This window comes from Schistocerca cancellata, chromosome 3 (assembly GCF_023864275.1).
Source record: "Schistocerca cancellata isolate TAMUIC-IGC-003103 chromosome 3, iqSchCanc2.1, whole genome shotgun sequence".
In the NCBI taxonomy this organism is placed as follows: domain Eukaryota; kingdom Metazoa; phylum Arthropoda; class Insecta; order Orthoptera; family Acrididae; genus Schistocerca; species Schistocerca cancellata.
In genome coordinates this window covers 518648478-518663211 of record NC_064628.1, presented here as the reverse complement: position 1 = coordinate 518663211, position 14734 = coordinate 518648478, and the positions used below count along the sequence as shown (strand labels likewise).

The following is a 14734-nucleotide window of genomic DNA, read 5'->3' as shown; positions in this document are numbered from 1 at the left end:
AGTTAAGACAAGAAGAGGACAGAAGCACTTGACATGCAATGCCAAGGAAAATACTGAAGATTGGACAGGGGTATCAAATAACTAATCAGGAAGTATTACATGAAATTGAGTGTATAAAGATATTTATGGCACAATGTGCCAGCAAGGAGGATTTGGCTGATAGGACATTCTGAGGCATCAAGAAATAGTTAATTTGGTGGGTAAAAATTCGTAAATGATAATCTAGTACACAGGTTCTCATTGCCGAAAGCTGCATTAGTTATGAGAAAGAGGTTTGCACTGGGAAGACTAACATGGAGAGCTGCATCAGACCAGTCATCGGACTGAAGACAACAGCAGCAGCAGCAGCAGTGACACTCGTCTACTGGCATTTCTCATGTTTGCTGTTTTTTTTTTTTTTTTTTTATTGTAGCTATGTCTTGTTTCTGACACTGTATCGGCTAGAATAGTTAGAATACCTTATGCTTCTTTTATTCTAATTAAGCCAGCAAATGATTTCAGCCCTTACAATCTGCCTAGTGTTCTTGCTGTATCACCTAAGACATTTCCACAAAATATGATACAGTGTGCCCATTTCACTAGTCACAAATGCTCTTTGACCCAATTCAATTCAGATATGTAGGATATGGTCCTTGTCTGAAGCGGTAGTGGACCAGTTTCTTACTTAGTTCAAAAATCTGTGGCTCAAAAATGTGATGCTTAAGCCTTAGAACAACTGTAGATGTGCTGCTTGAATGCCAGCAATATTTCTCACTGCAGTGGCTGGTTTGTCTGTCAGGCTCCAGCCTTCGTTGGTGACACACGAGAAGAGTAGCAAGTTACACATTTAGCTTTCTCTGTGAGCTGTCATAGTTCAATTACCAAGTTAGTAGTAGGAGGGTGGATAGGACATATGCAAGATGTGTGCCTGCTTCAGTTTGCAAACAACTGAAAATGCTTTTGGCCGTGGTCAGGTGTCCGCAGGCTGCTGCCTCGGGGTGTAGCAGCGGTGGAGAATGTGTTGTGTTGTATGGGACATCTTGGGTGTCACTTGTTTCACCTGTGAACTCTGCTGCCAAGACACTTCACAGTATACCCAACACTGAGACCTGCTGCAAGAGTGAGTGGCAGGTTGTTCAGCTTTCATGTCACTTGAAGCAGAGAGTCAATGTGGAGGCTGGCCATCTGGCCTTGCCCATTAACCCTGTGAGTGGACAAGTGGCCGCTTCTTCAACAGTGTCCCAAGCATGCGCACATGGGCATGGGTTTGCTGGTTGTTGGGAACTCAAATGTTCGGTGTGTTATGGAGCCCCTTAGGGAAACAGCATCCAGGGCTGGAAAGAAGCCCAATGTGTGCACATTACGCCTTCCAACTGACCTCATCTTAGACATGGAGGTGGCTCTACCTGCAACTATCAAGGGTACAGCATGCCAGTCGCCTGGAAGTTGTGGCCCATATCTGCACCAATGACACCTGTAACTCGGGTTCCAAGGCCCTCCTCGGTTTGGACAGGTGGAAATGGTGAAGACTGCTGGTCTAAGTAGTGGGGTGTAAGCCGAGCTTACAATCTGCATCTTAGAGTTGATTGAGGTCCTTTGCTCTGGAGCCAAATGGAGGGTCTCAATCAAAGACTCCACTGATTCTGCAATGGTCTTGGCTGCAGTTTCTGGGCCTGCATTATGGAGTAAAGAAATTCAGGATTCTTTGATAGGTCAGAGGTGCACTACACAAAGGAAGCAGCTACTCAGGTAGCAGAATACTTGTGAAATGTACATGGGTTTTTTAGGCCAGACAGTATTTTGTGGTCCTCTGATGCAGCAGAAATGCAGAGAGTGAAATCAGTCTATGTGCAGAGTAAAGACACTTCAAGTGTCAAAATTTTTTGAAAAAATGTTGAGGTATTCGTAACTAAGTTCTCTAATTTACTGCCCACTCAAATTATTCTTGGGAATGAAAGCTAGCAGAAACATGAAGCAAAAAGCTCTGAAAACTGACTGAAACCTGAAGTAGAAAGTTCTGAAATATTTAGCAAGGTATGGAATGTGCCGAAGGAGGGGAATGTTCATTACAATCAACAAAAATATTGTGTCTCTGGATGTCGAAATTGAGTCTAACAGTGAAGTTATCAGGATGCATGTAACAGGCCTCGGTGAACTCAAGTTAATTGTTGGATGTTTTTATCAGGCAACAGATTCCACCGTAACAGTAGTAGAATCATTCAAAGGATGTCTATACTCAGTACTGTGGGAATACCCAGATCAAGTACTGTGGGAATATGGATTCATTGTAGGTGTTACATCGGGCTGTCTTCTGAAGCAGTTTTGAACTTGTTTCTGAAAACTGTCTTGGAAAGCTAGTCTGACAACCCACACACCACACACAATGGAAATATTTTAGATCTTGTAGCCACCCACCTACCTACCCCCCCCCCCCCCCCCCCACACACACACACACGTTACAGTCACCTACACTTAAAACAGATACACTTATGCACACAGCTCTCATGCTTCACAAAGGAAAGGTGCCTGTGGGCAGACAGGATGGGGAACACATTTCCAATTATGCAGCTGAACCTGCCCTTCAGTGTCTCCCAGCCATTCATGCCATACTACTTTCCTTCTTTTTACTTTTAGAACCTGTAGCTACAAACAGGCCTGACCTTATCAACACTGTCAATGTAGAGACAAGGTTTAGTGATCATTATATCACAGTGACAATAGTTACTAAGATAATAAATCCATCAAGAAGGCTACGAGAGTATTTTTACCAGGAAAAGCAGATAAGCAGTTGTTAGCATCCCACTTAGATGAATGGACATCATTTTCTTTCAGTTCAATGGACATAGAAGAATTATGAACAACTGCACTCTGCAGAAGTATGTACTGAGTAAGTGGATTAAGGACAGTAAAAATTCATCATTGTTTAGTAACAAATGTCAGAAAATGTGAAGGAAGCAGAGAATGTTGCACTGTATGTTCAAGAAAGAATGTACACATGTCAAAAGGCAAAAGTTAGTGGAAATTTGTGCGTCTGAAAAAAGACTGATGCGTGAAGCACAGCTTTCACCACAATACCTTACCAAAAGGTCTTGTTGAGAATTGGAGAAAATTCTGGTCGTACATAAACCAGTCTGTGTGACAACAGAAGATAGCAAAACGAAAACTGAAGTTTTAATTTTCGCATTTAAGAAATCATTCATGGAGGAGGATCATACAAACATACCTTAATATCAGTTTGCTGCTGCACAATTTTGAACATGTTCTGAGTTTGAAGATAATAAATTTCCTTGAAATGGAAATGCTACTGTCCACAAATCAGCATGGATTTAGAAAGCATCACTTGTGCCTAACTCAGCTGGCCCCTTTCTCAGGAATATCCTAAAAACCACTGATAGAGGGCAACAGGCAGATTCTGTACTCCTAGATTTCCAGAAAGTGTTTGACACAGGGCCCCACAGCAGACAGTTAATGATGGTCTGAGCATAGGCATTAATTTCCCAGATATGTGAGTGGCTCTATGAATTCCTAAGTAATAGAACCCAGTGAGTTGTCCTTGACTGCGGGTGTTCATTAGAGAGACAAGGGTACATCAGGAATGCCCCCGGGAAATGTGACAGGACTGCTCTTGTTCTCTATATACAGTACATAAATGATCTGACAGACAGGGTGGGCAGCAATCTGTGGTTGTTCGCTGATGATTAACTGTTGAGTGACTGTAGGAGGATACAAGGTGACTTGGACAGAAGCTCTAGTGATGTGATGAATGCTAACTTCTCTAACTGTAGACAGATTTTAGTTTATGCAGGTAAGACAGAAAAAAAATTAAATATCTGGGTGTAACATTGCAAAGCAATATGAAATGGACTGAGATGTTTATCATACTTGCAGCAGATGATGGTCACGCCAGAAACTTTGTTGTAAATTTCCATGGGTCATAGAAATTTCGAAATGGGGGGGGGGGGGAGGTTATTGACAAAAGTAATAATTAACTTAAATTAAAAAAAATAGTAATGTGGCAAATTAAGGATTTGTTAGCTCCAGGACAAGCTACTGATGGATTTACTTGTATTAGGTTTTACATCAGACTGTGGCATCTCAACAAGGAAATTACTGCACAGCGAGATGACTGGAGGAGGAATACACTCAGGAAGTTAAGGAAAATGTTGTATGAGAGTGTGCTGAAAAATAATGCCTCTGAATTTTTTATGTGAAAACTCTTAAAGCTTTTTAAATAAAACAGATCCTGTTAATATTATACACCTGTATTCTTCATATCTACATATCTGCAGCCACCTGCCGGAAGAGGTTCCAAATTGTAGCGTGAAACGTGGCGGTATGTAACATAACTATGTCGGTTGCGTGAGGAACAGCATTCTATAATCAAGTTTCGAATTCGAAGAGTTCATCTACACATGGACCACCCTCTGCTTAGCATGACAATGCCACATGAGTACTGCCACATCCACAACAATCCAATGTCTTAGGTTCACTGTCATCTATCATCCTCCATACAACTGAGAGGCATTACTTGAAGCATGCCCCTGTATATAAACAGCCACTCCTCATACAAGTTCCTGATTTTATTCGAGAGCATTATCAATGAAAATTTTTTGAACACAGATGTTCTTAGGAACATTTGCCCCCAGGTGTTTTAAAGAAAAATACATTGGGAAATTGTCCTAATAACACTGAGCTGTAAAAGTAAAATAGAAATGTCAAGTGTCATTTGCTGTTAACAACTGTGACTATTTCATGACCAAGAATACCTGTAGTAAATATCCTACAATTGTATAAAAGTATAAATAAATCTGCAACTTTATTACTGTGCTCAGTCATAGGTAAAGCAATTGGCATTGCTAGAACGCTAAGGAAATGCAACCTATCCTAGAATATTGCTCAAGTGTGCGAAACCATACCAAATAATACTAACGGGGCTCATTTCATTTAAAATCACCCAAAATAGAGCAATGTTGTTGCCCACGGGTCACAATGTTTGTGAAAAACTGGTGTAAGAAATTACATAATGAAAGATGGATAAAATAATTTTCCCAGTTTCTTTTTTTTCTCTTTTTTTTTTTTAACAAAACTACAGTTAGGAGAGTATTTTGAAACATGGTCCATTTTCATAAATTGGCATCAGAAAGCTAGATGGGTTAAAAGTTCATAACCATTACAAATTCTTTATTTATGAATCAATTTTATTCAATTTGGTGTCACTGGAAATATAAAAGGATCAACCACAATATAAAATTATTGAAATGTTGGAATTATGCATACAAATAAGTAAGTGATGAAAGAACTCATCATTCAAAAGATTGTTTTGAACACCACAGTGCCTTACTAGGCATGGGCCCTTTAGGAGGTGATATGCCATTGCCTTCCTTCGATCTCTGAATGGACTTACCCAGGCAGTTATGGGGGACCTACAGTTTAATGTGGATTTCGAACCATGGTGTAACTCGGCATTTTTCATGTAAGAAAATATTGACAGAGGTGAAAGAAGTGATACAAATCTATAATTAAAGTAGGTTCTAAGGTTTATTTTTTCAAATTTCAGGAATCATATGATGCCTATTGTCATGCTTTTGAACATAAAAAAATCAGAAGGGTGTTTGTTCTGTTTAGTGATTTAAAACTGGAAAAAAAAAACAGAAATAAACATATGTATATTTTTTAAATGAACACACTGCCATTTGACCATATTGTTCATTATTAAATTATGACCCAGGTTTCGGCCTTTTATGCCATTTTCAAGTGACTGAGTTTGCATCATTAACACATGTTGCAGGACATCAAGCTCAAAATTGACCATAAATAAAGAAAAATATTCGCTCCCCACAAAATGCCAGACATAAAATCATCATCTTGTAAAAAGATCAGTAAATAATAATGGGAGCACATCATAAAAACACGTTTACCTTGGTATATAAAACAGGTTCATCTTTTATGTAACAAAAGTTCGTCTTTTGTGTAAAAAAGGTTCATTTTCTATGTACAAAAAAAGTTCATCTTTTATATACAAAAGTAAATCTATTTTTATTAAATATGGAGTGTTCCCACTATTATTTATTGATCTTTTTACAAGATGATGATTTTACATCTGGCATTTTGTGGAGAACGAATATTTTTCTTAATTTATGGTCAATTTTGAGCTTGATGTCCTGCAGTATGTGTTAATGATCTACTCTCAGTCACTTGAAAATGGCATAAAAGGCCAAAGCCTGGGTCTTAATTAAATAAGGAACAATGCCGTCAAATGATTGTGTGTTCATTTAAAAATTATTGTATGATTGTTGCTCAGCAACATCAAAAATATATTTGTTTCATTTTGTGAATCTCAGGTAGTGTACAACAAATGATCTTCAATTTACATAAAATGCATTCATAACATCCTAAAAAGTGACTTTGCCTGCTCCTAGCACAATTAAGATTTTTATCTGACATAGCGCAAATCTCCGTGTAACACCATCAGATTAAGGACAGCTGTAAAACTGAAGCACAGCAGTCATTCTTCTGTTACCAGCTAAAACTAGTGTATTACTTTCAAATAACTTACCAGACAGACTAGACTCCATAAGAAGCAGACACATGTAGGAAGCACAAAATCAAAATACAAAAGAGTCACCAAAATGTTTCCAACAGGGATCCAGTCCTCCATCAGAGATAAATAACACACAAAAAAAGAAACCAACACACACATGGCCTGTGTTGGTTGCTTTGTTTAAAAGAGGAAGGGGGGGGGGGGGGGGGGGGGGGGGGGGAAGGACCAACTGCGAGGTCATCGGTCCCTTGTTCCCAGTAAACAGAAGAAAGGCAGAAGGACAACCAACACTACTATGGACAAAAATAGGAAAAGAAAACCATAGAGAGAAGCTAGAAACAGGTAGAAGGGATAAAAACAAGAGAGCAGATGTCTTTGGCTGGCTGACCACGAGAATAAAAACAAAAAGCCATCCACTCTGCGACACATTAAAACATCCGCCCTAAAAGCATTACAGTGGAGAACACAAAGGGACAAGCGACATGCGGTAAGACTTATATAAAATGATAAAACCCACCGCCGCATGTAAAACTAAATTAGCCGATGAGGCATTGTCAGCTAAAATTAATGGCAATGAATCCAGTAACTGAAGAATCCGTCCCAGGCCAGCCAAAGAAGGAAAGCTCACCAAGATATGGGCCACTGTCAGCCAGGCACCGCATCAACACTGAGGGGGGTCATCACAGCACTGGAGATAGCCGTGTGTCACCCAAGCATGGCCAATGTGGAGCCAACAGAGAACCAGAGTCCCTGCGAGAGGCCCGCATGGAGGACTGCCACACAATCATAGTCTCCTTAATGGCAAGCAGTTTGCTGTGCATGCTGAGGTTATGCCATTTCGTCTCCCAAAGCTGCAAAACCTTGAGGCGTAGTACTGAATGCAGATCAGTTGCAGAGAAGCCAATCTCCATAAGCAGTTTCCGCGTAGCCTGTTTGGCCAGCCTGCAGGCAAGTTTGTTGCATGGGATTCCAATATGACCTGGGGTCCAGACAAACACCAGTGAACGACCGGACCATTCCAGGGCACAGATGGACTCCTGGATGGGCACTATCAAAGGATGATGAGGGTAGCACTGGTCGAGAGCTTGTAGGCTACTTGAGGAGTCAGTACACAGAAGAAATGCCTCCCCAGGGCATGAACAGATGTGCTCAAGAGCACGAGATATAGCCACCAGCTCAGCAGTGAAAACGCTGCAGTCATCGGACAAGGAATGCTGTTAAATATGCCCTCCATGGACATACACAAAGCCAATGTGAGTATCAGCCATTGAGCCGTCAGTGTAAACCACTTCGTGGCCTCGGTACTTGTCAAGAATCAAGAGGAAATGGCAGCAGAGACCTGCGGGGTTCACTGTGTCCTTAGGGCCATGTGAATGGTCCAGGCAAAGATGCGGCCTAGGTGTACACTATGGAGATGTATGTGAATGGAACTCAAGTATAGGTGGTAAAGGCAAGGACTCCAGTTCAGAAAGAAGGGATCGGACACGAACTATAATTGGAAGCCCTGACCTGGGCGCCGATGCGGGAGATGAACCGCTGTGGGGTGAGAAAAGAAGACGGTGATTCGGATGCACAGGAGAACTACAAACGTGTGCTACGTAACTGGCCAGCAGTTATGCATTCCTAACCTGCAACCTGCAATGGAGGCACTCCGGCTTCCACAAGGACGCTGGTCACCAGCCTCATCCTAAAAGTTGCTGTTGCTAGGCGAACGCCACAGTGGTGCACAGGGTCGAGTAAACACAACACTGAGGGCGCCGCCGAACCATAAACCAGACTCCCATAGTCAAGGCGGGATTGAACAAGGGTTCTGTAGAGCTGCAGCAGCATAGAGCGATCTGCACCTCAGTTGCTGTTGCTCAGGCAGCGAAGGGTATCGAGGTGCTGCCAGCACTTCTGCTTCAGCTGACGACAGTGAGGAAGCCAAGTCAATCAGGCATCAAAAACCAGTTCTAAGAATTGATATGTCTCCATTACAGTAAGTGGATCACCATTAAGGTAAAGTTCTGGTTCTGGATGAACGGTACGACGCCGACAGAAGTGCATAACGAACAACTGTGCGGCCAAAAACCAGAAACCATGGGCCCATGACTGCACCTTGTGGATGGCTCCCTGTAGGTGCCTCTCAGCACCACCAGTACTGATGGAGCAGTATGAAATGCAGAAGTCGTCTGCATACAGAGAAGGTGAGACGGACAGCCCTACAGCTGCTGCTACACCATTAATGGCCACTAAAAAGAGAGAGACAGTCAATACAGAGCCCTGCGGGACCCCATTCTCCTGGATATGGGGGGGGACTATGGGAGGCACAAACTAGGACACGGAAAGTAAGAGGCGGCAGGAAATTCTGGATAAAAATCAGGAGTAGGCCTCAGAGACCCCACTTGTATAATGTGGCAAGGATATGATGTCACCAGGTCATGTCATACGCTTTTCGTAAATCAAAAAAGACGGCAACCAGGTGTTGGTGCCTGGAAAATGCTTTTTGGATGGCAGACTCTAGGGAAACAAGATTATCAATGGTAGAGCGACTCTGGTGGAAGCCGCCCTGACATGGAGGCAGTAGGTCACATGACTCCAAGACCCAACCCAACCGCCGACACACCGTAAGTTCCAGCAGCTACCAAAGAACGTTGGTGAGGCTGATGGGCCGATAGCTATCCACATCAAGTGGGTTTTTACCACGTTTGAGCACCGGAATGATGGTGCTCTCCCGTTACTGTGATGGAAAGATGCCATTGCACCAGATCTGGTTGAAGATGACGAGGAGATGTCGCTTGTAGTCAGATGAGAGATGTTTAATCATCTGACTGTGGATCCGATCTGGTCCAGGAGCTGTGTCGAGGCAATGAGAAAGGGCACTGGGGAGCTCCCACTCTGTAAATGGGGTGTTATAGGATTCATTGTGGTGTGCAGTAAACGAGAGGACTTTCCCTTCCAGCTGCTGTTTGAGAGTGCAAAACGCTGGGGGGGGGGGGGGGGGTAATTCTCCGATGCAGAAGCTCGAGCATAGTGCTCAGCAAAGTGCTCGGCAATCGCGTTTGCGTCGGTAGATAACACGCCATTTATGTTAACACAGGGAACACCTGTTGGGGTCTGGTACCCGAAGACACGTTTGATCTTTACCCAGACTTGGGAAGGTGACGTATGGCACCCAATGGTCGAGACATCTCTCTCCCAACACTCCTGCTTCCATTGTTTGATAAGCTGGCAAACGCAAGCACAGAGCTGTTTAAAGGCTATGAGGTGCTCCAGGGAAAGGTGTCGCTTATGCCGCAGTAGAGCTCACCAATGCTCCTTAATTGCTTCAGCGACTTCCGGCGACCACCAAGGGACTGCCTTTCGCCAGGGACACCCTAAACAGCAAAGGATCGCGTTTTCTGCCACAGAAACGACTGCTGTGGTCACCTGCTCAAGCATCACATCGATGTTCCAGTGTGGGGGAGATTCAACGGTGACAGCAGAGGTGAAAGTTTCCCAGTCTGCCTTGTTTAAAGCCCATCTGGGCTGGCGTCTGTGGTCTTGATGATGGGGCAGTGACAGGAAGATGGGGAAGTGGTCACTACCACACAGGTCATCATGTGCTCTCCAGTGGATAGATGGGAGAAGTCTTGGACTGCAAATTGATAAATCAATGGACGAGTAAGAGGCAGAGGTCAGTATTTAAGAGGCAGAGGTCGAACTGAGACAGTGAAGTTTCGACATCTCTGCCTTGGCCAGTAAGCACGGTGCCACCCCACAAGGGATTGTGGGTGTTAAAATCTCCCAAAAGTAGGAAAGGTTTAGGGAATTGATCAATCAGTGCTGTTAATACATTCAGGGATACTACACCATCTGGAGGAAGATATACATTGCAGACAGTTATTTCCATTGTCGTCCTTATTCTGACATCCACAGATTCAAGAGGGGTTTGAAGAGGCACAGGTTCACTACAGACTGAGTTTAGGACATAAACACAAACTCCAGCTGACACTCAATTACAGTTGCTACGGTTCCTGCAGTATCCCTTATAGCTGTGGAGGGCAGGGATCCGCATTGCTGGGAACCAGGTTTCCTGGAGGGCAATGCAGAAAGCAGGTGTAAAGCTTAACATTTGCCATAGCTCTGCCAGGCGGTAGGAAAAACCGCCGCAACTCAACTGGAGGATGATGTCATCATGAGACTGGGAAGGCATGGAACATTCAATGAGGCAGGGCAGGGTCACTGCTGACACCAACTTTTTGCCTGAGCAGTCTATATCCATTTTGACTGAGGGTCCGGCGAGATCTAGCTCCTCAGCGGACACCAGAATCTCCACCTCATCCGAAGACGCAGAGCTTGGAGGTAGCGGTGGTGTGGGTGCCACAGCAATTTCCTTGGTCTTGGGGAGCTTCTTTTTGGATTTATCTTGCTGTCCCTTGGGTTCCCCTGGGTTGGAGGACTTCACTGATTCAGTCTCTGGGACTGAGGATGAGTGTGAAGCACTGCGACCAGCTGCTTTTGGGCTCTTCAGCCACTGGTGGGTGTCATCTTTCCCACTAGCAGAAACCTGGGAAAGGAATGACCCAAGGGACCCCTTCCTAGCGAGAGCAGATGAAGAAGTTGGATGCTGCTCTGGCTTAGAAGTGGGGACGGTCGTCCCTGATGGTTGAGGGGTGTTACTCCTGAAGCAGGTGGTGCATGAGCAACAGGGAGGCAAGTGCCCCCACCATCAAGGAGGCAGGTGTATTGTTCTGGCTCTGAGAGGTGATTGAAGTTGGCAGAGCTGATGTGGCTAGAACTGTTGTAGCGGTAATGTAAGAAGATATCATGCATACAAGATGTAGGTGTTCAAATTTTCTCTTAGCCTCAGTGTAGGTCAGTTGGTCCAGGGTCTTGTACTCCATGATTTTCCTTTCTTTCTGGAGAATCCTGCAGTCTGGTGAGCAAGGCGAATGGTGCTCTCCAAAGCTGACACAGATGAGAGGCGAGGCACATGGAGTATTGGGATATGACGGGTGTCCGCAACCTCGACATATGATGCTGGAAGTACAGCGGGAAGACATATGCCCAAACTTCCAGCATTTAAAGCACCGCATTGGGGGAGGGATATAGGGTTTTACAACACAGCGGCAGACCTTCACCTTGACCTTCTCAGGTAATGTACCACCCTCGAAGGCCAAGATGAACGCACTGGTGACAGCCTGATTATCTCTCAGACCCCAGTGGACACGTCGAACGAAATGTACACCTTGCTGTTCTAAATTGGCGCTCAGTTCACCATCAGCCTGAAAAAGAAGGTCCCTGTGAAATATGATACCTTGGACCATATTTAAGCTCTTATGGGGCGCAATGGTTACAGAAACATCCCCCAGCTTGTCACAAGCGAGTAACGCTTGTGACTGGGCAGAGGATGCTGTTTTGATCAAGACTGACCCAGATCTCATTTTGGACAAGCCCTCCACCTCTCCAAACTTGTCAACAAAAAACTGAGGCTTCATCGTCATGAAAGATTCCCCATCAGCTCTCGAACATAGCCTGACGTTCCTCCCATGGTGTGGCCAGAGAGGGGACGATTTGGGGTCATACTTCTGTGCATTGAATTGAGCCTGTAAACACTTAGTGACTGCTGATGTTTGACCACCAGCAAGAGATGATGTACTACACTTCATTGCGTTTCATCCACCCTGATGCCATCCACTCTGACCAGGGGCCCTCCCCACGGGTGCCACCCAGCCGCACTAAAGGCCATCTGGCAGGATGGCCATTGCCGGGAGTCCTGATGCCCCAGGGGGATGGGCATCTACCCCTTGGCATACAAGGGGAGTTAACGGTGCAGGTATCAGCAGAGCGATCCCTGTGTGGTCAGGGGGCTACAACCAACAGGGTACATGGCAGCCTCACCACAACGGACTGGCTACCATGCTGGATATCAGGTGCAACCAAGCAAACAAGTCCATTATGATGGTGCAACCAAGCAAACAAGTGCATTATCATTGTCAGTGTAGAAAACAATATTGCACAGGTGATGGAAAAATATGCAACCAGGAGGATGACCTCACCCAACAGTTGGAGAATGAGCAGAACTGTAGATCCATGTCAATGAAGGATGCGACAGATCTCAGTGATATGATGGACACGATGCACCATGTAAGGTGCCCTTCCCCAACTGGCTTGCTCTTCGGGAAAATTTTGAAAAATGGAGGTCAAACCCTACAGGGGACCATCAGAAAGGCCGTAAGATGTGAGACTCCTTTTAGTCGCCTCTTACAACAGGCAGGAATACCTCGGGACTATTCTAACCACCCACAGACCTGCAGGGGGTGGGGGGGTTGTTGGCTGTGAGTGTTAGTGTTCATGAGTTGTTGTTAAGCCATTTGAAGCAACAATCATTACAATTTACTGAAAAGGTATGAGTTCTAGCAAGAAACGAGAAATACCCTCCAGATTTTTTATGTCGAAAAGTAGGACAATACACATTACGTGAAACAAAAATTAAGGTGGTGAAACTTTGCTTTTGGTGAAAAAATTTCCGAAATATGGGGAAAAGAGAAAATCGCCGAGGTCGTAGATGTGTGTGTTTTCATGTTTGTGTAGTTGTGAACGTGAAAGTGTAATTCTACTTGAGAAAAGAGGAGCAAGAGCTAGTAAAATACTGTTTCTGTTGCGTGTTTATATATGCCACACACCAGTCAGTTATTGGTACGTGGTTGCCTTCTCTTTAGTTTACACATTCTTAGAACTGAACATTACAACTGTCCTACCAGAAACCCCCCTCCATTTTTTCTCCAATAACCACCACAAGATGCTAAGAGTTATTATTTTATTATTCTGCAACTAATTTCAACCTTGATGTGATCATCTGACAGAACTAGGTGATATAAACAGCAAGAAGCTATCAATCTTATAAAATCTAAATTATGTGAGGCAAATTTAATCTGGATTTGTCACTGGATTTTTAGTTAGGATCCGACAGTAGTGATTAGGCAATTGGTATGGAATTATTGTATATCACATGCTTTCACTTGTAGCAATGAGACATCTATGTTGTAACATATTTGACTAATGAAAGTGAGTCATCTACTTGTAATGTGAAAACCACTAAAAACCTGTGGGAAAAACACTGCTAGTTGGAGTCGTGAATAATGGCACTTGAGTTTAGGTTTGTCCTGCGCATCTACATCACGCATTCTCTGGCAACCAGTATGTGTTCAGTAGTGTTTTCAGTGCTCTGCTGTGAATGTAGTAACTAACACGAGAATTAAACATGATCGTAGCAGTTGTTTGCTGAATTTTTATTCCATTTGTTGCAAGTTGTCACTGCTGATGGTCGTGGTAAGCGACAATTTCTATACAAGCAAGCAAGAGACAAAATTTAAAATATATATGCGTTCTTCAAATGCAATGGACTTGTATGGAATTACCGCTAACGTCACTTGGAACCGACAACAATGCAATCCCCGTCCATGTCTCGAGCTGGGCGACCCGCCATCATTCGTGGTGGTGGTGGTGGTTGTTGGGAAGTTTAAGGGGGACTAAACAGCGAAGGTCATCAGTCCCCCATTCCAAAATCAGGCGAGCCGAAAATCTACGGAGCAGGTAAAAACCAAAGGGGGAGGAGACGTCCCCCCAGGCACTAAAAGAACACAAATGGAGCAACAAACATTACAGACAAGAACAGCAACAGACACAAGGACAAAAGACACAGAAAGGGAAAGGTGCAGGACCTCCCTAAATCGAACCATAAAACGGACTACCACGGATAAAATTTAAAACGTCATCAACCATGGAGGCATCGTCGGATAAAACCAAAGCCAAAGTGCCCGGGAGATTAAAAGATTGCCGGAGTGTGCGCAGTCGAGGACACTCCAGCAAAATGTGGCCGACCGTCAGCTGGGACCCACACTGACACAGGGGGGGATCCCCCTGACGCAAGAGATGGCCATGCGTCAGGTACGTATGGCCGATGCGCAGCCGACACAGGACCACCGAGTCCCTGCGAGAAGCCCGCAGGGAGGAACGCCACACAGCGGTCGTCTCCTTGACAGCCCGCAGTTTATTCGGGGCCGTCATGCCAAGCCACTCAGCAGCCCACATCCCAAGCACCTTACGGCGCAACACCAGCTGCTGGTCGCGAGCCGTAAGGCCAATCTCCAAAGCTGGGGCATCTATCGCCCCTTTAGCCAGCCTGTCAACACGTTCGTTCCCCGGGATGCCAACGTGACCTGGCGTCCAAACAAAAAACCACCGAACGAC

At 44.5% G+C, this 14734-nt stretch overlaps 1 protein-coding gene across 1 annotated transcript in view; it reads right to left on the bottom strand.

Moving 5' to 3' along the window:
- Positions 1–14734, bottom strand: part of LOC126176769 (uncharacterized protein C7orf50) — a 47556-nt gene that overhangs the window by 8277 nt on the left and 24545 nt on the right. The gene's annotated exons all lie outside the window — the stretch shown is intronic.